The sequence below is a fragment of the Manis pentadactyla genome, chromosome 11 (genome assembly GCF_030020395.1).
Source record: "Manis pentadactyla isolate mManPen7 chromosome 11, mManPen7.hap1, whole genome shotgun sequence".
In the NCBI taxonomy this organism is placed as follows: domain Eukaryota; kingdom Metazoa; phylum Chordata; class Mammalia; order Pholidota; family Manidae; genus Manis; species Manis pentadactyla.
In genome coordinates, this window is record NC_080029.1 from 66,624,515 (window position 1) to 66,649,999 (window position 25,485).

Sequence of the window (25,485 nt, forward strand, 5' to 3'; positions counted from 1 at the left end):
CTCACAAAGAATGTATCCTGGAGCTATTTCCATAGCTTACCAGACATTAATTACAGCAGCAATTCTAAGACAGGCACAGTGCTAAGCAAAGGGAACAGAATGGTAAATTAAGGTGAGACCTTATCTCTGGGACCTACGGTGGAATGGACAGACAGACACGTGAACAAGTGAACACAATGCAAGGTGCAGGAGGCAATAACAGATGCAGGCCCACACTGCACGTGTACTACAGACAACATAACAGTGAACTCCATCTGAGAAATGAAGTATACTCCAGTAAGGTTTTTCCAAGATAGGGTAAAAAATGGTGTAAGTTCCTGAAGAAGCCTTAGAAGCCAGTATAGATAACATAGCATTTTATCTGTGTAACAAAGAAGCAGATTTGCCCTGGGGCAGGATGCTCCACTTTAGTGTTAGGGGCTCAAGGCCAGTATTTATTTGTTTTGAGATATGTTGAATGTATCTTACTACCAATTATATAAAGTACTAGAACATGCAAATAACTTACCACTTAATCAATGAGAGCATGTGCAAGGTTATCACTATAATCCTGTTACTATCATTTGCCTTTTCATATACTTTCAGAGGTGGACAGAAAGGGGATGGAGTTATATTTTGCCTGCTGGGGATAAAATACATCCCTGGGTTTCCTGTGATTATATATGGCGGATATGAACAGGATCTGTTCTGAGTGCCTGGTGAAAGGGAACTGAGGAGCCTCAGGTTAATGCTGCTGCTCCTTAATTCCTGAAATCAGCTCTAGCATATTAACCAAGGCCCTTGGAAAGGAAATCAAAGTGGTCCTGACTTAAACCAGGATCCACTCGATATGAACAATGCTATTTAGCAGACAACTGTCATATGCACAATTTGTTTTGCCCTACAAGTTTTCAGAGACTGGGGTCTTTTTCCTTCTTTTCCTTTAGTTTCTAAGAATGGCAAGTACAGAGCCTTTAATATAAAAAATAAATTTGTATCTACAGGTCATGAACTGCTTCTCCAACTAAATGACAGAACCCACATTTTTAAAACTACATGTTTTAGTTGACTAGGAAAGGAACCAAAGGTCACCCTAGCAAAAACACACACATGCAAAAAACAAATGTAAGTTCAGGGGTACTTGTATGTCATGTCTGTGCACGTATGCTTGCATTCAGATGTACAGAAGAGAAAGGGAAAGAGAAGTATTGTGTGATGTGAATATAAATTTCTCTAAGAATAGGTGACCTTGACTTCACTTTAGTCTGCTTGTCACTGTGCATCAGTGACCCCACATTTCCTGTGCACCAACACTTTTTATTTTATTCTTTTCTAGATTCTGATGTTCCATCTCACCCTATAGAAATACAACACCAGAGATCATACTCTATTCCACCCTGTAGTCTCAGTTTGGGACATTTATCACCCTCATCTTGTAACATATACTTGCCAAACTTCTTTGGAATCCTTAATCTTTGGAAGTTTAAAATATTTGCCTCAAGCAAGCAGAGAATTTATTCTTTGTGAGTGACACTCAAGACATTATGAATGTTCAGTAAGGTTTATTGATAATAACAGTAGAAAAATTACCTAATAAGAAAAGCATCAGAAAAACTTCTCTAGAAATACAACTATCAGATGGCTTCAATTTAATCTACTGTTCAAAGATCTTAATGAATGTGATCCTATCAGTTGTTAATTTCATACTTGAAAAAATAAAATTTACACACATGTGTTAAGGATAATCATTTAACATAACTGTAGACGTGAGTCACATAACTGCTACGCAATGGAACATGGATTTAGATCCAGGTGTGACTCCAAAATCAGTGTCCTTGTTCCCTCATGGGTTCAGGCCGTTGATACAGTGGCCTACTGCCCTTTCCGACTTTCTTGCTGTATTTTCCTCATTCTTTCTTCCTTAACAGATTACTATACTAAACCTGCATGTCTCCATATTCCCTTAACCATCTTTTTTTTTTCCTTTCCCTTGGCTAAGTAAAGCTATTATATACATCCATGTGCAGGCTAATGTCTCACTGGCACCTGGGTTGCTCCTTTACTTTCATTCTATGGAATACCTGAAGAGACAGATCTTTCTTGCAACTCTCCTGGAAGATCTGCCTGCTGAGTGACCTGTTCCTCACTGACAGTGCCATCCAGTACATAAATTCTTTGCATCACACAGCTTGGCATTTTTCCTTGCTTCATTTACCTTTTACTCTCAATTCTCACCACCTGGGTTTGTATCTTCACTTGGGCTCTGCTTTCTAGAGAAACTAAACAAAGACTCTTATTACACTTACCTTATAATATTTAGGATTTTTATACAGTGTAACATTTAATTTTTAAAATATATTTTTAGAGCAGTTTTTGACTTAACAGCAAAATTAAGCTAAGGGTACAGAGATTTCCCATGTACTCCCTGCCACCACATATGTACTATCTCCCCCACTATCAAAACCTTGCACCAGAGTGGTTAATTTATTACAATCACTGAATCTACATTGTCATATCATTATCACCTAAAGTCCATAGTTTACATTAGGGTTCATTCTTGGTATACATTCTATGGACTTTGACAAATATATAATGATATGTCACCACCAGTATACTATATACAGTATAGTTCACTGCCCTAAAAGTCCTCTATGCTCCATCTATGCACCCCTTTCTCTCCACCAACCTTTGGCAACCACTGATTCTTTCATTGTCTCCAGAGTTTCTCATTTTCCAGAATGTTATATAGTTGGAATTATAGTATATGTTACCTTTTCATACTGGTTTCTTTCACTTAGTAATATGCATTTATTTTCATGGCTTGATAGCTCTTTTCTTTTTAGTGCTGAATAATCTTCCACTGTCTGGATGTATCACAGCTTATTTATCCATTCATCTACTGAAGGACATCTTGGTTGCTTCCAAGTTTTGGCACTTATGAGTAAAGCTATTATATACAACCATGTGCAGGATTTTGTGTGGACATAAGCTCTCAACTCATCTAAGTAAATACTAAGGGGCACAATTGACAGATTATATGGTAAGAGTTTGTTTAGTTTTGTAACAAACTGCCTAACTGTCTTTGAAAGTGGCTGTACCATTTTGCATTCCCACCAGCAATAAATGAGAGTGTCTATTGCTTCACATTCTTGCCAGCATTTAGTGTTGTCAAAATTCTGGATTTTGTCCAATAGGTAAGCAGTGTTGTCTCACTGTTGTTTTAATTTGCATTTCCCTAGTTACATATAACATTAGGCATCTTTTCAAATGCTTATTTCCCATCTGTGTATCTTCTTTCATGATGTGTCTGTTTAAGCTTTTTGTCCATTTTCACTCAAACTGTTCATTTGCTCTTTGCTGAGTTTTAAGAGTTCTTTGTATATTTTGGGTAACAGTCTCTTATTAGATATGCTTTTTGAAAATATTTCTCCTAGTCTGTGGCTTATCTTCTAATTCTCTTGACAATGTCTTTTGCAGAAGTTTTTAACTTTAATGAAGTCTGGTTTACCAATTCTTTCATTCATTATTTCATTTCATTCTTTTATTTCATTAACCGTGCCTTTGGTGTTACATCTAAAAAACCATCACTATACCTAAGGTCATCTAGGTTTTCTCCTATGTTATCTTCTAAGAGTTTTATAGTGTTCCATTTTACATTTAGGTCTATGACCATTTTGAGTTAATTTTTGTGAAAGTCTGTGTATAGATTCTTTTTTTTTTTTTTTTTTTTTTATTTTTTTATTTATTTTTTTTTTTTTTTAGATAATTATTTTTTATTGAAGGGTAGTTGACACACAGTATTACATTACATTAGTTTCAGGTGTACAACACAGTGATTCAACATTTATATACATGATAATTCTAAGTACCAGCTATCACCATACCAAGTTGTTACAATATTTTGACTATATTCCTTATGCTATACATTACATCCCGGTTGCTTATTTATTTTACAATTGGAAGTGTGTACTTTTTCTTGGTTGTTGTTGTTAGGGCATCTCTCATTTTTATTGATCAAATGGTTGTTAACAACAATAAAATTCTGTATAGGGGAGTCAATGCTCAATGCACAATCATTAATCCACCCCAAGCCTAATTTTCGTCAGTCTCCAATCTTCTGAAGCATAACGAACAAGTTCTTACATGGAGAACAAATTCTTACATAGTGAATAAGTTACATGGTGAACAGTACAAGGGCAGTCATCACAGAAACTTTTGGTTTTGCTCATGCATTATGAACTATAAACAGTCAGTTCAAATATGAATACACATTTGATTTTTATACTTGATTTATATGTGGATACCACATTTCTCTCTTTATTATTTTTAATAAGATGCTGAAGTGGTAGGTAGATACAACATAAAGGTAGAAAACATAGTTTAGTGTTGTAAGAGAGCAAATGTAGATGATCAGGTGTGTGCCTGTAGACTATGTGTTAATCCAAGCTAGACAAGGGCAATAAAACATCCACATATGCAGAAGATTTCTCTCAGAACAGGGGGGGTGAGGTTCTAAGCCTCACCTCTGTTGATCCCCAATTTCTCACCTGATGACCCCCCAGCGACTGTGCCTGTCTTAGGTTGTTCCTCCCTTGAGGAATCTTACCCGTCTCTGGCTAACCAGTCATCTTCCGGGGCCACACAGGGAAATGTTAAGTTGGTAAGTGAGAGAGAAGCCTTATTGTTTGAAATGGTTAGCTTTTTATTTCTTTGCATATTTATGCCCTGTGGCTTCTATGCCCAGCATTTGTCTTGAGGTATCTTTACCACTTGGAGGAGTTATGATACTCGGTAAATTTGATATGAGGCACGAATTCTATTTAAGAATTCGTTGTAATTAGGAAGGAAGAAGAAAAGCTATAGAAGTAGCAGGCGGGAGAAAACATGGGAAGATTGATTATTTCTTTGACATATCTTCTTGTAGAGTAACTTCAGCATGTATATATTTTAAGCTACTACTTAAATTGCGCACACACATTAACATAATAGGAGTATAGTTACATAACCAAAGCATACCTGTAATTACCAGCCATCTCCAGTGAAACCAAGAAAACCAGTTAGGCACCCTAGGCATTTGTGAAAACTTATCAATGATATGATGGTTATTATCTAACTGAATTTGAATAGTTTGAGAAAAATCAGACAAATTAAAACAACCCATTCCTGGGCACTGTTCACATCCCATATGTTCTTTTAACAGTAAATAGTCTGTAGTTGTAAGATTTTGGAGCGCTACAATTTGCACTTCTCCTAATTCTTGGTTGAGTTCCAACAGTATAGATCCAGTCAAATTTGTTGTTTTACTGTATGCACAGGCCAGCTTAGATATCTCCTTCATTCCCATGGCAAGTCCAGGAGCTGGTGGGATGAGTGCATCTACAGCTGTAGCAGTGCGTGGATCTTTGTTGGGGTTTTTTGATGATCATCTTCTGGCATGAGTCTTCCCGAGAGTGCTGATGTTGGAAGTTCTCTTTCATATCGTTTCTTAGTTCATTTTCGGGGTAGCCAAATTAGGCTTTGATCCTCTGTATAAACACAAACAGACCCTTTGCCTACACTTTTATATGTCCTTTATATTATTGTGTAGAACTCATTAGAGGTCACCACATAGGAACTGCATTTTTTTTTTTTTAATCATTAATCTACACTTACATGACGAATACTTACGAATACTTTGTTTACTAGGCTCTCCCCTATACCAGGTCCCCCCTATATACTCCTTTACAGTCACTGTCCATCAGCGTAGCAACCTGTTGTAGAATCACTACTTGTCTTCTCTGTGTTGTACAGCCCTCCCCTTTCTCCCACCCCGCTATGGATGCTAATCTTAATACCCCCCTACTTCTCCCCCCCTTATCCCTCCCTACCCACCCATCCTCCCCAGTCCCTTTCCCTTTGGTACCTGTTAGTCCATTCTTGAGTTCTGTGATTCTGCTGCTGTTTTGTTCCTTCAGTTTTTCCTTTGTTCTTATATTCCACAGATGAGTGAAATCATTTGGTATTTCTCTTTCTCTGCTTGGCTTGTTTCACTGAGCAAAATACCCTCCAGCTCCATCCATGTTGCTGCAAATGGTTGGATTTGCCCTTTTCTTATGGCTGAGTAGTATTCCATTGTGTATATGTACCACATCTTCTTTATCCATTCATCTATCGATGGACATTTAGGTTGCTTCCAATTCTTGGCTATTGTAAATAGTGCTGCGATAAACATAGGGGTGCACTGATCTTTCTCATACTTGATTGCTGCATTCTTAGGGTAAATTCCTAGGAGTGCAATTCCTGGGTCAAATGGTAAGTCTGTTTTGAGCATTTTGATGTACCTCCATACTGCTTTCCACAATGGTTGAACAAGTTTACATTCCCACCAGCAGTGTAGGAGGGTTCCCCTTTCTCCACAGCCTCGCCAACATTTGTTGTTGTTTGTCTTTTGGATGGCAGCCATCCTTACTGGTGTGAGGTGATACCTCATTGTAGTTTTAATTTGCATTTCTCTGATAATTAGCGATGTGGAGCATCTTTTCATGTGTCTGTTGGCCATCTGTATTTCTTTTTTGGAGAACCGTCTGTTCAGTTCCTTTGCCCATTTTTTAATTGGGTTATTTGTTTTTTGTTTGTTGAGGCGTGTGAGCTCTTTATATATTCTGGACGTCAAGCCTTTATCGGATGTGTCATTTTCAAAGATATTCTCCCATACTGTAGGGTTTCTTTTTGTTCTATTGATGGTGTCTTTTGCTGTACAGAAGCTTTTCAGCTTAATATAGTCCCACTTGTTCATTTTTGCTGTTGTTTTCCTTGCCCGGGGAGATATGTTCAAGAAGAGGTCACTCATGTTTATGTCTAAGAGGTTTGTGCCTATGTTTTCTTCCAAGAGTTTAATGGTTTCATGACTTACATTCAGGTCTTTGATCCATTTTGAGTTTACTTTTGTATATGGGGTTAGACGATGGTCCAGTTTCATTCTCCTACATGTAGCTGTCCAGTTTTGCCAGCACCATCTGTTGAAGAGACTGTCATTTCGCCATTGTATGTCCATGGCTCCTTTATCAAATATTAATTGACCATATATGTCTGAGTTAATGTCTGGATTCTCTAGTCTGTTCCATTGGTCTGTGGCTCTGTTCTTGTGCCAGTACCAAATTGTCTTGATTACTATGGCTTTATAATAGAGCTTGAAGTTGGGGAGTGAGATCCCCCCTACTTTATTCTTCTTTCTCAGGATTGCTTTGGCTATTCGGGGTCTTTGGTGGTTCCATATGAATTTTTGAATTATTTGATCCAGTTCATTGAAGAATGTTGCTGGTAGTTTCATAGGGATTGCATCAAATCTGTATATTGCTTTGGGCAGGATGGCCATTTTGACGATATTAATTCTTCCTAGCCATGAGCATGGGATGCGTTTCCATCTGTTAGTGTCCCCTTTAATTTCTTTTAAGAGTGACTTGTAGTTTTCAGAATATAAGTCTTTCACTTCTTTGGTTAGGTTTATTCCTAGGTATTTTATTTTTTTTGATGCAATTGTGAATGGAGTTGTTTTCCTGATTTCTCTTTCTGTTGGTTCATTGTTGGTATATAGGAAAGCCACAGATTTCTGTGTGTTGATTTTGTATCCTGCAACTTTGCTGTATTCCGATATCAGTTCTAGTAGTTCTGGGGTGGAGTCTTTAGGGTTTTTTATGTACAGTATCATGTCATCTGCAAATAGTGACAGTTTGACTTCTTCTTTGCCAATCTGGATTCCTTGTATTTTTTTGTTTTGTCTGATTGCCGTGGCTAGGACCTCTAGTACAATGTTAAATAACAGTGGGGAGAGTGGGCATCCCTGTCTAGTTCCCGATCTCAGCGGAAATGCTTTCAGCTTCTCGCTATTCAATATAATGTTGGCTGTGGGTTTTTCATAGATGGCCTTTATTATGTTGAGGTACTTGCCCTCTATTCCCATTTTGCTGAGAGTTTTTATCATGAATGGATGTTGAACTTTGTCAAATGCTTTTTCAGCATCTATGGAGATGATCATGTGGTTTTTGTCTTTCTTTTTGTTGATGTGGTGGATGATATTGATGGACTTTCGAATGTTGTGCCATCCTTGCATCCCTGGGATGAATCCCACTTGGTCATGGTGTACGATGGTTTTGATGTATTTTTGAATTCGGTTTGCTAAAATTTTGTTGAGTATTTTTGCGTCTACGTTCATCAGGGATATTGGTCTATAGTTTTCTTTTTTGGTGGTGTCTTTGCCTGGTTTTGGTATTAGGGTGATGTTAGCTTCATAGAATGAGTTTGGGAGTATCCCCTCCTCTTCTATTTCTTGGAAAACTTTAAGGAGAATGGGTATTATGTCTTCCCTGTATGTCTGATAAAATTCCGAGGTAAATCCATCTGGCCCGGGGGTTTTGTTCTTTGGTAGTTTTTTGATTACCGCTTCAATTTCGTTGCTGGTAATTGGTCTGTTTAGATTTTCTGTTTCTTTTTGGGTCAGTCTTGGAAGGTTGTATTTTTTTAGGAAGTTGTCCATTTCTCCTAGGTTTCCCAGCTTGTTAGCATATAGGTTTTCATAGTAGTCTCTAATAATTCTTTGTATTTCTGCGGGATCTGTTGTGATTTTTCCTTTCTCATTTCTGATACTGTTGATTTGTGTTGACTCTCTTTTCCTCTTAATAAGTCTGGCTAGAGGCTTATCTATTTTGTTTATTTTCTCGAAGAACCAGCTCTTGGTTTCATTGATTTTTGCTATTGTTTTATTCTTCTCAATTTTATTTATTTCTTCTCTGATCTTTATTATGTCCCTCCTTCTGCTGACCTTAGGCCTCATTTGTTCTTCTTTTTCCAATTTTGATAGTTGTGACATTAGACCGTTCATTTGGGATTGCTCTTCCTTTTTTAAATATGCTTGGAGTGCTATATACTTTCCTCTTAAGACTGCTTTTGCTGCGTCCCACAGAAGTTGGGCCTTAGTGTTGTTGTTGTCATTTGTTTCCATATATTGCTGGATCTCCATTTTGATTTGGTCATTGATCCATTGATTATTTAGGAGCGTGTTGTTTAGCCTCCATGTGTTTGTGAGCCTTTTTGCTTTCTTTGAACAGTTTATTTCTAGTTTAATGCCTTTGTGGTCTGAAAAGTTGGTTGGTAGGATTTCAATCTTTTGGAATTTACTGAGGCTCTTTTTGTGTCCTAGTATGTGGTCTATTCTGGAGAATGTTCCATGTGCACTTGAGAAGAACGTGTATCCTGTTGCTTTTGGATGTAGAGTTCTGTAGATGTCTATTAGGTCCATCTGTTCTAGTGTGTTGTTCAGTGCCTCTGTGTCCTTACTTATTTTCTGTCTGGTGGATCTGTCCTTTGGAGTGAGTGGTGTGTTGAAGTCTCCTAGAATGAATGCATTGCATTCTATTTCCTCCTTTAGTTCTGTTAATATTTGTTTCAGGTATGTTGGTGCTCCTGTATTGGGTGCATATATATTTATAATGGTTATATCCTCTTGATGGACTGAGCCCTTTATCATTATGTAATGTCCTTCTTTGTCTTTTTTTACTTTCTTTATTTTGAAGTCTGTTTTGTCTGATACCAGAATTGCAACACCTGCTTTCTTCTCTCTGTTGTTTGCTTGAAATATCTTTTTCCATCCCTTGACTTTAAGTCTGTGCGCGTCTTTGGGTTTGAGGTGAGTCTCTTGTAAGCAGCATATGGATGGATCTTGCTTTTTTATCCATTCTATTACTCTGTGTCTTTTGATTGGTGCATTCAGTCCATTTACATTTAGGGTGATTATTGAAAGGTATGAATTTATTGCCATTGCAGGCTTTAAGTTTGTGGTTACCAAAGGTTTAGGGTTAGCTTCTTTACTGTCTTACTGTCTAACTTAACTCGCTTGTTGAGCTATTATAAACACAATCTGATGATTCTTTATTTCTCTCCCTTCTTATTCCTCCTCCTCCCTTCTTCATATGTTGGGTGTTTTGTTGTGTGCTCTTTTTAGGAGTGCTCCCATCTAGAGCAGTCCCTGTAGGATGCCCTGTAGAGGTGGTTTGTGGGAGGCAAATTCCCTCAACTTTTGCTTGTCTGGGAATTGTTTAATCCCTCCTTCATATTTAAATGATATTCGTGCTGGATACAGTAGTCTTGGTTCGAGGCCCTTCTGTTTCATTGCATTAAGTATATCATGCCATTCTCTTCTGGCCTGTAGGGTTTCTGTTGAGAAGTCTGATGATAGCCTGATGGGTTTTCCTTTGTAGGTAACCTTTTTTTTCTCTCTGGCTGCTTGTAATACTTTGTCCTTGTCTTTGATCTTTGCCATTTTAATTATTATGTGTCTTGGTGTTGCCCTCCTTGGATCCCTTGTCATGGGAGTTCTGTGTACCTCTGTGGTCTGAGAGGCCATTTCTTCCCCTAGTTTGGGGAAATTTTCAGCAATTATTTCTTCAAAGACATTTTCTATCCCCTTTTCTCTCTCTACTTCTTCTGGAATGCCTATGATTCTTAAATTATTTCTTTTATATTGATCACTCAGCTCTCTTAAAATTCTTTCATTCCTGGAGATCCTTTTATCTCTCTCTGCATCAGCTTCTCTGCGTTCCTGTTCTCTGTTTTCTAGTCCATTAATGGTCTCTTGCATCTCGTCCATTCTGTTTTGAAGTCCTTCCAGAGCTTGTTTTATTTCTGAATTCTCCTTCCTTAGTTCTTGCATATTTCTCTGCAAGTCCATCAGCATGGTTATGACTTTTGTTTTGAATTCTTTTTCAGGTAGACTGGCTAAATCTATCTCCCCAGATTCCTTCTCAGGGGAAGATGTAGCAGATGCCGAAGCTGTCTGGGTTAGTCTTGTCTGAATCATATTTTTTTGCCTTTTCATGTTGACAGGTGCTATTGACTGTCAGCTGGGAGGGCCAAAATTTTCACTTACTACTGGCCTTTCTTTACTGGGGCAACTGCGACCCCTAGTGGCTTGTGTTGGGTAATTGCGTGTAGAGTGGGTCTTTGTGTCTTGCCTGGCCGGAAGGGAGAAATTTCCCTTTCTGTGGGCGGAATTTGTCTCAGGCTGCTTCTCTGCTTTCGCAGCGCCCGGTGGGGTGATGGATGGGGGGGCTGCTTGACTGTTTGCCTCCGTGAGGGGTCTCAGAGCTGTTGCCCAGGGGGTTAGTGCACCCGGTTTTCCCTGTAATTTCCAGCTGCTGTACTGTGACCTGGGTTGTTTCCGTCAAGCTGTTAAGTCCCTGTCCCTTTAAGACTTTCAAAAAAGCCCCCGCTTTTCTTTGTCACAGGGGCGTCAGCTTCAGCACCCGCTCTGAGGTCTACCCCCTGTTCTCCCAGTATCCAGGGCCCCCTGGGCATATACTGTGTCTGCGCTCTGGCCCGGATGGCTGGGGCTGGGTGTTCGGCAGTCCTGGGCTCCGTCTCCCTCCCGCTCTGCCTATTGTTCTCCCGCCGGGAGCTGGGGGGAGGGGCGCTCGCGTCCCACAGGGCCGGGGCTTGTATCTTACCCCCTTCGCGAGGCGCTGGGTTCTCGCTGGTGTAGCTGCAGTCTGGCCACTGTCCTGCGTCTTCTGGTCTCTCTTTTAGGGCTAGTTGTGTTTGTTGTATTTTCAAAAGTATATATGTTTTTGGGAGGAGATTCCCACTGTCCTACTCACGCCGCCATGTTGGCTCCGCCTAGATTCTTTTTTTTGCATGTAGATGTCCAGTTGTTTCAACACCATTTGTTGAAAAGAATGTTTTTGCTCTATTGTATTGGTTTTGTTCTTTTGTCAAATATCAGTTGACTATATTTGTGTGGGCCTACTTCTGGACTCTATTCTGTTCCATTGAGCTATCTATTCTTTCACCAATAACACACTGTCTTGATTACTGCAGCTTTATAGTAAGTCTTGAAGTCAGGTCATATCAGTCCTCTTTTGTTCTTCTCGCTCAATATTGTTTTGGCTATTCTGGGTCTTTTGCCACTGCATATAAACTTCAGAATTAGTTTGTCAATCTCTACAAAATAACTTGCTGAAATTTTATTAGGAATGCATTCAATCTGCAGATCAAGTTAGGAAGAACTGACATGTTGACAATATTGGATCTTCCTACCCACGAATATGGAATACCTCTCCATTATTTAGTCCTTCTTTGGTTTTTTTCATCAGAATTTTGTAATTTCTCTCATATAAATATTGTACATATTTTGTTATGTTTATATTGTTTCATTTAGAAGGTATTAATGTAAATTTAATTGAAAATTAATAAACTTTTTGTACACTGACCTTGTATTTTGCAACCTTTCTATATAATCACTCACTAGCTCCAAGAATCTATTTCAGATTTTCTCCATAGACAATCTACATAGGCAATTGAAAATAAGGACAGTTTATTTCTTCCTTCCCATTCAGCATACATCTTACATACTTTTCTTGTCTTACTGCCTTAGCTAGGACTTCCAGCACAATGTTGAAAAGGAATATAAGAGGAGACATCTGTGCTTTGTTCCTGATCTTAGCAGGGAAGCTTCTGGTTCATCAGCATTAAATATGATGTGGGTATAAGTTTTCTCATACATGTTCTTTATCAAACTGAGGAAGTTCCCCTCTATTCTTAGTATTCTGAGAGTTTTAATCACAAATGAATGTTATACTTTGTCAGATACTTTTTCCACATCTATTGATACAATCATATGACTTTTCTTCTTTAGCCTATTGATCTGATAGATTAATTGATTTTTGAATGCCGAACCAGCCTTGCATACCTAGGATAAATCCCATTTGCCCATGGCTTATAATTTCCTTTACATATTGTTGGATTCAATTTGTTAATATTTTAATGTTGCATTGAATTTTCATATGGAAGTGTACTTTTCTACTCTAAAAGTGTGACACAATTACATTAAAAACAATAGATGAAATAGAAAAGAAAGAAATATGGTGTTAAAAAACAATGCATGAAATGGAAAAGAAAGAAATACCATACCATATCTTACTAACTAAACAAATCAATGTTTTATCATTTTCCTGTATATATATACTTCTGGTAGCTGGGTTTTTTTTTGGTTTCACATAATTTCTAACAATTATTACAATGATAATGTTAAAATTCCTTTATCTGGTTCATAAGTTAAAAGGCAACATAAAACTTACAAATGGTAGTTAAACAAGAATAATATTTAGATAGTTAAAAGAGTTGTTAGAACAAATCATGCTTTTTGGATACCTATTTTGTTGTTAAACTGAAAAGAGGACAACATATGTCAGACAGTCTATTCTCCATTTATATTTAAGTAGTAGACAGACCTTGATGTTTTTACCTCTGTCAAAATAAATTTAACTGAGAAAACAGCTGATTAACTGTTGGAACTGTTGAAACCAATCTCTTGAAACTCTGGTTTTGATTCATCATTAAAGTTACCCCATGCTCCAGAATGTAATGCGAAATACTGCCACAGTGGTTAGTTTTATTCCCAGGCCACTACTCTGGATTAACAACATGTTCAGGTAACAAACCAAGTATAGAGAAAAACCACTCGCCAGTCTTGCCTCTTAGTTAACATACTCAATACAAAGCATATTTCTAAATGAAATATTTTTATGTGTACTCACATATTCATTTTCAGTGATAAATAAATGTCACTTGTGAGAATGGGAGACTTTTTAAGAAATGAGTTTTACTTTCCATAATCCTTAGATCCAGCCATACAATGTAATACAAGGCAATCATTTTAAAAGCAGTAAACATGTAAATTATTTGATGTAAAATGGCATCCATGACATACTCTTGAGTTAAATATGCAGATGACAGGAGACTTACACTTCAGGCAATGAGAGACTAGCCAAGTCCAGAATTATTCTCCGATCATAAACAATAAGACAACTGGATAAAATATATAAGACAACTGCTTTCATCAGACTAGGTGAGGCACTCCTTTTTTAAGGCCAATCCTGCATTTGCATGACCCTGAGAGTGAATGGCTTCTTAAATTTTATACCCTTGGTACCTCTCTCAACCTAGTCTCAGCTCTGGTTTGTAGCCATTGGATCTCAGATATGACTGTGATTCCTAGAAAAGGGAAAATAAATTAGATCAGCCCTACAGGAGTCCCAGATTTATGCCTAGAGGCAAATTCCAGATGATACTGCAGGGACAAAGAACCCAAGAAGAGCTTAGTCTCACTGAATTGAGGGGACAGAAACTAGAGTTTGGGAAAGGCATGGCAGATTAAACTGGCAGGGCAGAGTGCCACAGAGGAGGAAGCTATGAAGAGAAAGAGCTCCAGAAACATGAGTGGGAACCTCCTTGAGTTTGTGGCTGAATATAGTCTGTTCATGCATGGTACAAAACTCCACAAGGCCAGCCAATTTCCTAGGAAATAGCAGTTAAAGAGAGATGAAAGCTGATCAATTCCCAAAGCTGACACAGAACTGGGAATCATTCTAACTCCCACTTGCCGGAGTAAAGAAACTTCCTGGAATGTAAAAGGAATTCAGTAGTGATTCCAGAATAAGTCATACCCTAGTAGTAGACCTAAATTACCCATAAAGTCTGCTCTTCACCAGCACTATCATAGCTTATGAATAAACTCTAAAGTGTTGAAGTGGTTTGCAAATCATCTAACTTCTACAAAATGTTCAATACTCTTTAAAGAAATACAACAAAATCCAGCATTCGCAGTACAAAATTCACAATGACTGGCATCCAATTAAAAACAGTGAGAGAAAATTTTCTATCTCTTAGGTAAAATACATACCCATAAATCCCAGATAGTCATTGAACTCCAAGCGGGATAAACACAGAAGAAAATCATACAAAGGCACATCATCATCAAACTGCTGAAAATTCATATTAAAAAATAATATTAAAACCAATCAGAGAAAGGAAAGATACTTTATGTAACAAAGAACAAATAAAAAATGATCATGGATTTCTTGTAAGAAACTATGCCAAGCAGAAGACAACTAAGTGACATTTTTAGTGTACAAAAGAAAAATAATGACAACCTAGAATTCTACAACCAGTAAAAATATCTTTCAAAAACAAATTATTTTTTAGATAAAAGCTGAGAAAATTTATCACCAGCAACCTTGTACTATAAGAAATGTTCATGGAAGTTCTTTAGGCAAAAGGTAAATAATACAAAAGAAATGTGATCTACACAAAGAAATGAATAGCACTAAAAATGACAAATATGTGGGAATATACTTAAATTTTTTTCCATTTAAAAGTGTCTTTAAGAGATAATTGACTGTTTAAAGCAAAATTATAACAATGTACTGTGGGATTTACAACATATATAGAAATAAAATGTATGACAGTAGCACAAAGGCCAGGAGGGGAGAAATTGGAGATTGTTAGATTCATGTATTGTATATGAAGTAGTACAATATTATTTGAAGATAAACTATGATAAGTTAAAGATGCATACTCTGAATTTGAAAGCAATAAAGCAGTATAGCAAATAGGAGATAAAATAATAAATATTCATTATAAAATTATTAAAATAATAAATATCTGCCCAAAAGAAAGCAGGAAAATGGGGGAAAGGAAACAAAGGATAGAACAAGTAGAAAACAAACAGGAAGGTACTAAGTTTAAATCTAACCTCATTAGCAATTACATTAAATATAAATTGGCTAAGCATTCCAATTAAAAGGCAAACCAAAACCCAACTGCATGCTGTCTATAAGAAACTCACTTCACATACAGAAACACTGATGGGCTAAAATTAAAAGAATGGAAAGATATACCATACAACATCTAGAGTGTCTATTTCAATGTCAAAGTGGACATTAGAACAAGGAATAATAAATACCAAAGAACAAAAGGGACATATAATAATGATAAAAGAGTCAGTTCATCAAATGGATATAATAATCCTATAGAACTTCAACTTCTGAACAGAGTTTCAAAATACAGGAAGCAAAAACTAAAGGAACCCAGTAGAGAAATATTTTCTTTTATAAAGTGTCTTTTCAAATGTTTTGCCCATTTTTACTGGGTTGTTACTGAATTTTCAGAGTTCTTCTGAACTCATTGAATGATACATTTAAAATGGTGTATTTTAGTTATGTAAATTATACTTCAATAAAATTGATTTTAAAAAATAAAAGTAAAGCTTAAGTTAGGAGAAGGATTAAATTGTCACCTGCCTCTTCAATTCTTGGATTCAGTAAAAGTGACTTAAAGCTTAAATAAAGCAGACTACATAACAAGATGTACAATATGTTCACATTTGTATAAAAACAAAATGTAAATATAAATATGCATAGATAGATGTCAAGAAAGAAGTTCCCCAAATATTTATATGGGTTGTTCTCAGGTCTGAAACATGGGTATATTTTACTTTGTGAATCATACTTTTACTTGTGTCAATCAATAACATCATCATCCCTCTGAAGGTCTTTATGTAGGAACTGATGCCCTACTTTCCCTAAAAATATACTCATCTGTGTAAGGCTCAAAAACAAAGGACTAACATCACATATGACTGGAGAGTCAATGTGATAAATCTCAGGTAAAAAAACCATCAACATTTCCTTTCTCTGCCATTCCAACTCAACTACCCTCCTTAAGATGCCACTCTCTAGCTCTCTCTTTTCCATTAGCCAGATGAATCAAGATATGAAGGATATCATATCATTCCAAACTAAAGGACACATTAAAGGACTATTCCCTGCAGAAGATTGTATTTCTTCTCACCAAATTCATCTTCCAGGATTAGGACCCCACCCTGCTCTATCACAGACTGTCTAAGCGAGCCTCCTTCTCCTTCAAAATCTTTATCTCTGCCTTGTTCCTACTGCAGAACAGATCAGCCCCTCCTGCCTTCACCTCAAACTCAATTCTAACCAATCCTTTTTTTTTCTTGAGTCTCTCAGATTGTGTTTGTTTTTGGACATATTTGATATATGCATATGTCCAGGGTGCAGTAGAAAGCCCACAGAATACAATTCAGAATTGTGTCTAGACCCTACTCTGCCTCTGATCAGCTGGTGAGCTCTGGCAAGTCACTTAGCAACACTATACTTCAGTTTCTGATTCCAGGAAATGGAAAGCTAAATTGAGATATGTAGTTCCATGGGGAAAGGTATTCCCCACCTGGGGCAAATCCCCAATGAAACCAGTGAAACTGAAATCAGTCAAGGGAAAGGACAGGTTAGGAGAAACTGTTTTTTATTGCTCACAGCTTGCTCAAATCCACTGGCTAGGCTCAGCCTCATCTATCTCCTCCGGCCATTGCTCACCCTCTCCCCTTTCTCCTCAGTTCCAACTAGCCAAGCCCATTTGGTGCTCTGCAGGTAAGCTCACTTCCCCTCCAGCCCCTTTCCAGAGGAATTCAATTGGGAAGTCCTTGGTGACTGGCAGAAGCCAGAACCAATTATGTACCAGGAAAGGAGGGGAGGAGAGAATGGCCATTATCTCTCCACCCCTTGCCCTGGAGGCTGTGGGAGGCAGCTGTGGTAAATACCTAGTGATATGTAAATAGACTAAGGCTAGGCAGGACATTCTGGAAATTCTGCAATTTACTCCATAAGATATTTTCCAACTCTTGTGATAGAATTCAAGAGATATTTTCTTCTCTTTAATAACATTATGGAATACAGCCAAATTCCTCCTTTGGTACATCTGAAAGTCTGGCATATATATTTCTGTCTTTAAAAATGCAGTTGAAATATATCACCTTCATTTTCAAGGACACTGTTGAATAATGGGGCCAATTCCCAAATCACAGATTAATATAATCTAGCAGAAGATGAAGCCTTCAAATAAATATTCTCTCTCTCCCTCTCAATTCTCTCCTCACCCCCATCCCTTTCCCTTACCCTGCCCATCCCCCAGCTTTTTCCTTCTACCTCTTCTTTCCTCTCTCTTCCTTTCTCTTTGCTCACTCACAGATGGCCTGAGTAGAGCAGCACGACCAACTATTAGAAAGCTAGCAACCTTGCTGAGCTGCATTTAGGTATAAGATTCATCTCAAAGTCATTTATGCATGATTACCAATTTATGCTGATTTAGCTCACTTAGAAATGGGTTAAGAGCAATCCCCATCCCTATCAGCTAACTCCCATTAGCTCTATGTGGACACTTGCTGGTTATAGCCCAAGGCTGTCATCCAGTCAGTGATTTCTGTATAGAGGAGGAAGTTTTAAGTCAGAATGGATTGAGAGGTTGCTTTCTTCCAAACCAGAGTCCAGGTGGACCATACAGCTACTCTGTCAGCTGCCCAAAGGTCAAGAAGGAGCTGGTTCCAAAGGACATGCTTTAGAGGAAAGCCAATCTCTTAATACATTAGATTTTCACATATATGTTCAGGGACATGTAGGAACAGAAACAGCTAGAGCCAAAAAGATAATGAACTTCCAGCTACTACTGGAAAACTTCCCCAGTCAGTAATAAAAGTTTGGAGGAAGGAAATAAACTCTCTAATGCAGAGAAAGAAAGCTGTAGACCCAAGAACAGGATATCAGAGAAGATCTGAATAAGCCAAGAACAGAACCATTTCAGTCAAGGAGTGTTGCTGACTTCCGACTTTGAAGGCACTGGCATTGGAATGTGAGAATAATGCTCCATCCATGCTATTCGCTCCTTGCTTTAAAGTAACATTCAGCAATCTGAGGTCTTTCACACTTAATCCCTTATCTGCTTTAACAAAGTTCCTAAAAAAATGTGGTTGTGTGTCACTGAGAGAGATCTGGGTAGAACTGGTCCCAAGAAACAACTGCGGATCCTGTAGCCAGAGCACAGAGAAGCAGCCCCTTTTACATTGGTGCCTAAACAAGATTTATTCCTGCTGAGTGTGGCATATACTACATTGTGGCAAATGCAACATTTAAAAAACAGAGGTCATTTATAGTAAGTAAAACAATAATAATAATCTTATTAAAATAGAATTTCCATGTAAACCAAAGCCATCAGAAGATAAAAGGGAAGAATTCATTTCCTTCTATGGCCATGTGACCTGAACTCCAGTGCTTCAAAGATTGAATCAGAGTAAAAATTTAAATAAATGCCTTCCATCTGCATCATGGTGGCTACTTTTGCCCCTCAGAACCTGTGCCCCTCAGTTGCTTATGCCCACCCTTCGTTCCAGGATATCATGAGGCTAGAGGGGATTTCTTCTCAAAAGTGAGGTCAAAGCAAGAGCTGTGACAGTATCATGACAAGTGAAGTACCCAGAAAGTAGTCTAGAACTATTTCTCATTTCAAATTTACTCTTTGCAGATCTGCCTAATGCCAAACAGATAGAAGGATGTAATAGTCATAAAATCCCTGTAAATTCCATAAGCACACATTACTGTAAGTGAAATCAGTTTTTGCAGTTGTGGCCTTCATCATTAGTGCCATCCATTCCCCTTCACCCATCCATCCCCACCCCCTGCACATACAAGCACAAAACATTTTCAGAATTTGGGCACACTGGGCACTTTGCCAATGATAATCTTGCTTGCTAAAGCCTCAACAAATAAGAATAATGTGGACTTTGTTTTCCCCTTTTCAGGGAGCTCATTAAAGGGTGGGGCTGTACCACAAAACAGGCTAAACCAGTTTATCAGACACTGTAACTGCGTAATGAACACCAGCCTGGAGCCAGGAAACTGAGGTTCTGGTCCTAGCTCTACACATATTTTGACCTTAAACAAATCATTTCATCTCTATAAAACTCAAGAATTAGGGTTGAGGGCCCCTCCATTACCAAAATCTATGATTCTATGACTCCCTATAAGTAGCCATTATCAGCTGTCCCTTGCTTCTCGCCTCCCCATATCACTAAGTAACAGTAACAAAACATGAAGTGACAACCATAGAACTCCCAGGAGTATCACCTCCCACTCCCCCATGAGAATTATCTATGGCATCAAAAATACCCTGAATATTCTGCAGATGAGGGCAATGCAAGACACAGACTATACCCTTGGAGACTGCCTATTGTTCTGGTATTGTAAGAATTAACCTGCCTAGAAAGAAATCCCTCCTCTCATCATTCTAGCAAGACAAGAATACAAGATTCTTCTTGGCCTAGAGCACGGTTTCACAAATTAGGGGATTTTGCTCCTTCATAGCATTCCCCAAACCTAAGCCTCTAGTTTGCAGGTTTACTAACTCCTGATTGTTGACCCTAATTCCAGCACTGAACACCATATTACTTGTGGCCACTAGCTGGTCATGAACCAGCCCTTTTGCAGCCCACCCCTGGTCACTTACAATCACAACGCAAAGGAGAGAACACGAGTTGGCGGAGGGGATATAGAATGGCAGTAAGAGAGGCAACTGGAGCTACACTTCACCAGGGCTTAAATTATCATGGCAGGAGGTCCTAATTTCAAAAGGATGCTCATTTTGAAAATCGTCCTTGAGAACCCATTAGTAAAGAATTAGAAAATGTTAGAGACTGCTACTTAGCCTCTCAAAACACTGTTTTTCTCCAGGGTTGGAACATGATTCCTTGGGTTAAGCCAGAGATGAAAACGTTGGCTTGCACTCAGGAGCCTTGTTTAAACTCCAGAATCACCCTGAGCTCAAGAAGATGCCCCACTCTGCCCCGACCCCACCCCAGATGGAGCTGAGATCAACTGAGGAAAAGCAAAAGCATGAATTCCCTCCCAAGGAAGCTCCAGGGGCAAGCCTAGGCTTACTGAATGAACAGGCATGGAGAATGAGTCACAATATTTAAGTATCTTTCCAAATGCTCCTGAATTTGCACATGTTAAATGTCACATGATGTAACACCACTATACTATCACCAGGCAAGCATTACTGGACTGGCCAAATTCAGATATTCTATCTCTGCCTCAGAATATATCATAAGTTACAGGTTTCAGAAACTACTCACTCTAGAAAATAATATAGGCTTAAGATAATGTATCTGCTTTTTTAGACTAGAATAGGAAATGATAATACCTTTATGTATACATACACACACAAACACAGGCCTGTCTTGTTTCCTATTAAAAAGTATTGATCTATTCCTGTGGCCAGAATGTAATATAATAGTATTTTTGACAAACAGTTAAATAACAGGTATTACTTTAAAGATGCTTTAAGACAATTACTTTTTTGCACAACCTGAATACTTTGCTGATCCTTGAAAGTAGTTTCATCTTCGGCTTCTACTTCTTGCTGAAAAAAAATCTGCATTCTGCTCTTCTGAGTAGAATCTTAATACTCTACCTCAGAATGGCAAATAATCTTTCTAAAGCAGTAGTTTTCTTTTAGGAAGGGGTTGTAGGGTTCTTAGGTATCAGGTAACTTAAGAACTGGAGGCGAGAGGGTGAAGTTGGGTAAAGATACCAAAAGTGTTGAGGCGATGGCTGTAGCACCCTTCGTTGGCCCACTGTCCAGTCCAGCTGCCACCCCCCTCCTGGCCTAGGGAGCCATATCCTAGTCACTGCATCCTTCTCTGGTGGTACAGCTTCCCTCCCACACAAAATAAAACCAGTGCATTTCTCTACACTCCCCTTCCACCACAGACAATGAACCTCAGGAAGTATCTATCAAGGGCCTGCTCCAGATAAACTGCTTCAACTGTACTTGAACGCTGCCATGCTTTCCTTCTCAAATGAATGATGAAGCAGGGGCATTGAGGACATCATGCTACTGATCATAGGCATTCAGCAAATCTTCTAAGCTAAGGTATCTATAACATTTATAGAGCACTTACAACATGCTGAATATTACACTAAACACTTTTCATGACTCCTCCCTACAACCCTTGAAGTAGAAATAATTATTTGCAAATTACAGATGAGGAAACGAGGCTACCAAGAGAGTATGCAATCTTCCCAAAGCTCTCACAGCAAGTACATGATAGGACTAAGACCTGAACCTCAGAGTCTCCTCTGAAACCCTTCTCAGTCACAGGGGTAGACTCCAGGCAGAATTCCAGAGGCAAATTCCAAGCTGATGGCTTACTTGGTGAGAGGACTGGAAAGCACAGTATCAGCAGAGCAGAAGTGAGGCAATGGGAACAGCAGCACAGGAGGGAAGGGAAATGGATGTTTGTTGAGGAGCTGCTAGGTGACTCACAGTCTGGTGAGGTATGTATTATTAATGCTCTTTTCACAGACAAAGACAGTGAGATCCAGAGAGTTAAGTAGTACACCAAAGTTTGGTTAGGACTCCACTGAGCTGGAGCTGAAAAGAAATGTTCCTGGACAGAAGAAATCCATGTAGGGAAAGGGAGGGAGGAGATGAGATCCCACAGCAAGGGGGACCCTGCACCCTAGGCAGGAGAGTATTTGGGGGCAGAGGCTTGAGAGAAAGGCTGATGAGAAGCTGAGAGAAGAACCTGCAGCACCTTGGGAAGACATTCCACTTGGAGGATGCTTTGGGCCGGATGAAGTAAGTTAGAAGCGAGGGCAGGACAAGAAGCAGAGACCTCAAAGAGATGGTATGAAGCGCAGTGGGGAACTAAAGGAACCGCCGCCTCTGCTCAGGCGCTGGCTCTGCCTTCCTGGCCATCCATCCACAGCAAGCTGTGCTCTGCCTCCTACTTCCCCAGCTGCAAAAAAACCTAGATCTGTCTTACTTTTTTCCCTCTCCTTTAATTGCTCAAACAATGGAACTGAAACATACTTTTATTTTATACATTTATTCAGTAAGTCCGCTCATTCAATTTTTAAATTAGCTAAACAGATAATTTTCTGTCTCTATTGTTGCCCAGAAACCTCACTAAAATTAAAACCAGGTTTCTCTTCATAAGTTAGGGGACTTTATGGATATTTTCTACCTTTCTTTAAAAGAAAAAGGTTCCTCATCCTTACCACAGATTAGGTAGTTTGGCTGCATTCTCCCACTATATTATCACTTTTTACAATAAGACTGGGGGTGTTGTGTGTTTGATTTACAGGCTCTGCTAAACACACTAAGGAAAAGCTAAAAGAGGTTCTTATCTGAAATCTTTTCAGAAATCCTGAGAAGTGGAACAGTCTGAAGCAGATGGCTGTTCTCTGTACCCAACTAAAGTGGTTTTAATGATAGGGGGTTACTTCTCATATAACAAGGACTCCAGCAGCAGATGACTCTGGAGGTGTTACAAGGGCTTAAGATCATCACTAAGGACCAGAACTCTCTGTCCTTCTACTGGACCATCCTCAGTGTGTAAGCATTGTTTTCCCTTATAGGAGATTTTTTTAAATTATACCTTTTCTAACTATATGCCTCTTGAAGAGGGACTCTGTTAAAATGTTTTATTATTGTAATGTCTGAACCAGCATCTTCAACATAAAACAACTTGAAGGCCAAATGCAAGTGAAAAAAGGACCTCTCAAAATCCTCATTTATTGATTTGTACCTGATCTGAGGTAGGCAATTAGGATGGGGATTGAGAGAGAAATAAACTATAAACTGCACTCTCCAGGAGCTTTCATTCTGGCCCAGGAGACACATAAAAACAGATCATCACAGGTCACCTCACCACTTGCCACAAGTGAGGAAAAAAACTTTCAATGGTGTGAAAACAAGTTTGTACTTGGAAGTGCAGGGAGGAAACAGCTGTAGTCATTGGTAAGATGTGATGAGGTGTGGATGAGACAGTAGCAGCGAAGAGTTGAGAAGATGGGCAGATGCCGATTTCCAAGGTGTACATGTACTGATTTTGTTAAATGAGAGGCAGAGTGATAGGGAGGAGATGTTGTTAAGGGCAATTCACAGGTTTTCAGGCTAGATGGAAGGCGATGCCACTCGCAGAGATTAACACAAAGATCTTGACAGTAGCTGCTAAGCTCAGCTTTTAAGTGTTGAGTTTGAGGCCCTAAGAGGCATCCAAGATCCAGAGATGCAGAGCTCAAGCCTGCAACCAAAGTGCACAGGCGAGACATCTATGAAGGCCCTCTCAATTCATAAGAGGGGCTGGCATTGTGGGAAAGGACCACAGCAGAAAGGAAAAGGAGCAGGAGGTCTAAGGAGAGGAGGGACAGGGAGTGAGGACCTGGACAAGATGAGGGGAAAGAAAAAGGAAATGACAGAAGGGACAGTCTTTATACTTTACCTTGTAGGAAAGATATAAAGCTACCTCAGGTGTCCCAGACCTTCTTCAGGCAACTCTGTAAAATAAGAGAGCAGAATAGAAACAGAGAAAACACAACCTGTATCACAGAGGACAACTGGCAACAGCACAGAGGCAGGAAAAATGAGAAATAAATTAGGTCCTACCTTGCTCCAAAATATATTTAATAAGATTTTTTAAAGGGGAAAAAAAAAGCTAAGCAGTCTGAAGTAATTTCATACAGGAGAAAATGATCCTATACTTTTTAATTGTCCTTGAAGGAATTACTCTATTAGATAATTATTAGTTTCACTTATCTGGAAAATGCATTTGTTTAAGTGAAACAGCATTTGTAAAAGTATCAAGACAAAAGAATTATTTCCATTTATAAATATTCATGTTTCTCCAATCATTTGAAATGAAAACACTATCCTAAAAAGAAATAATTGGTTTGGGTCATCTTAATAGCTTTATAAGACTAGGAAACAAATCAGACCAGTTTGAAGGTCACTTTGGTTGTAGAGTCTAATAGAACATGCACATGAGGACAATCAATAAATACGCTTTTCCGGTGATGACGAAGCTGGTCCCTCTTCCCCAGCAGGCACCAGCTCCTCAGTCACTTCCCTCTCCTTCCAGGCATGAGCTCCCACTGACTTCAAAGGAAGCTTTAAAAATGGATTAAAGCAAAGACCATACATTGACTTCAAAGAGAGCCAAAAACAGAAGATATTTCAAGGAGGAGGAGATAGAGTTGGAAATTTTGTTCCCCTTATTATTTCATGCTTAATGAATACCATCAGCATTTCCTACGCATTCAGCCAAAAGTGTGTTTTCTTCCCTTTGCAACAATTTCCATTTTGATGACATCACAATAACTTCATTATTTTTTTAATTCTAAAGTTTGCTCTAAATATTTCAGTATTACTAGAGTGATGCTAAATGTTAGTATTTTCCCTATGTGATATGGTTGTCATGACAATACAATTTTGTCATGCCATGCAAAATATTGCCTATTTAACTGTATACCATAAATGTCATATGGGAAACGATAAGACTTAGTCTTGGATAGCCTAATGTTCTTTTACTATACATAGCTAGATCTGATCCTCAGGTCTCTTTTCCTCTCCTAAATTGCAAATCATTTAATATAATAAATTTAGAACTTTAAGTGGCCACCAGGTCTGCTGTCTCTCTAAACGATGATTATCAATGTACCACCACCACCACATTAACATATACAAATTTAAATAACTTACTCTTCATGGCATTGAAGAGACTCTGAAAATAAAAAATATACTCCAAGAAGGATTTGTCTTCACCACAAAAAATAATCTCAAGACTCATTCTAAATAATTATAATTAATTAGGGGCTCTTAAACATATAAATGGGTATTGTAAGCTAATAAAACTCCGCCAAAGCCTTCTAAACTTCTAAGCATTCCAGCATTCTGCTCTTGATGTAGCACATTCAGCTAACAACTAAACAAACAAACGTGAAGGCAGGTGGGGTTGATGTGCAGAAAGAAAGCAGCCAGTTCCCCCAAATGCCCAGGCCCTTC

General features: G+C 38.5%; 1 protein-coding gene across 2 annotated transcripts in view; it reads right to left on the reverse strand.

Annotated features, from left to right (window-relative positions):
• The window catches only part of AKAP6 (A-kinase anchoring protein 6), a 631,616-nt gene that overhangs the window by 442,677 nt on the left and 163,454 nt on the right, over positions 1 to 25,485 (reverse strand). The window contains exon 3 of one of the 2 annotated variants that reach the window (XM_036881257.2): positions 23,927 to 23,981. The exons of the other annotated variant lie outside the window; for it this stretch is intronic. The gene's annotated coding sequence lies outside the window, so the exon portion shown is untranslated. The remainder of the gene's footprint in view (positions 1 to 23,926; positions 23,982 to 25,485) is intronic. 2 annotated transcript variants of the gene reach the window in all.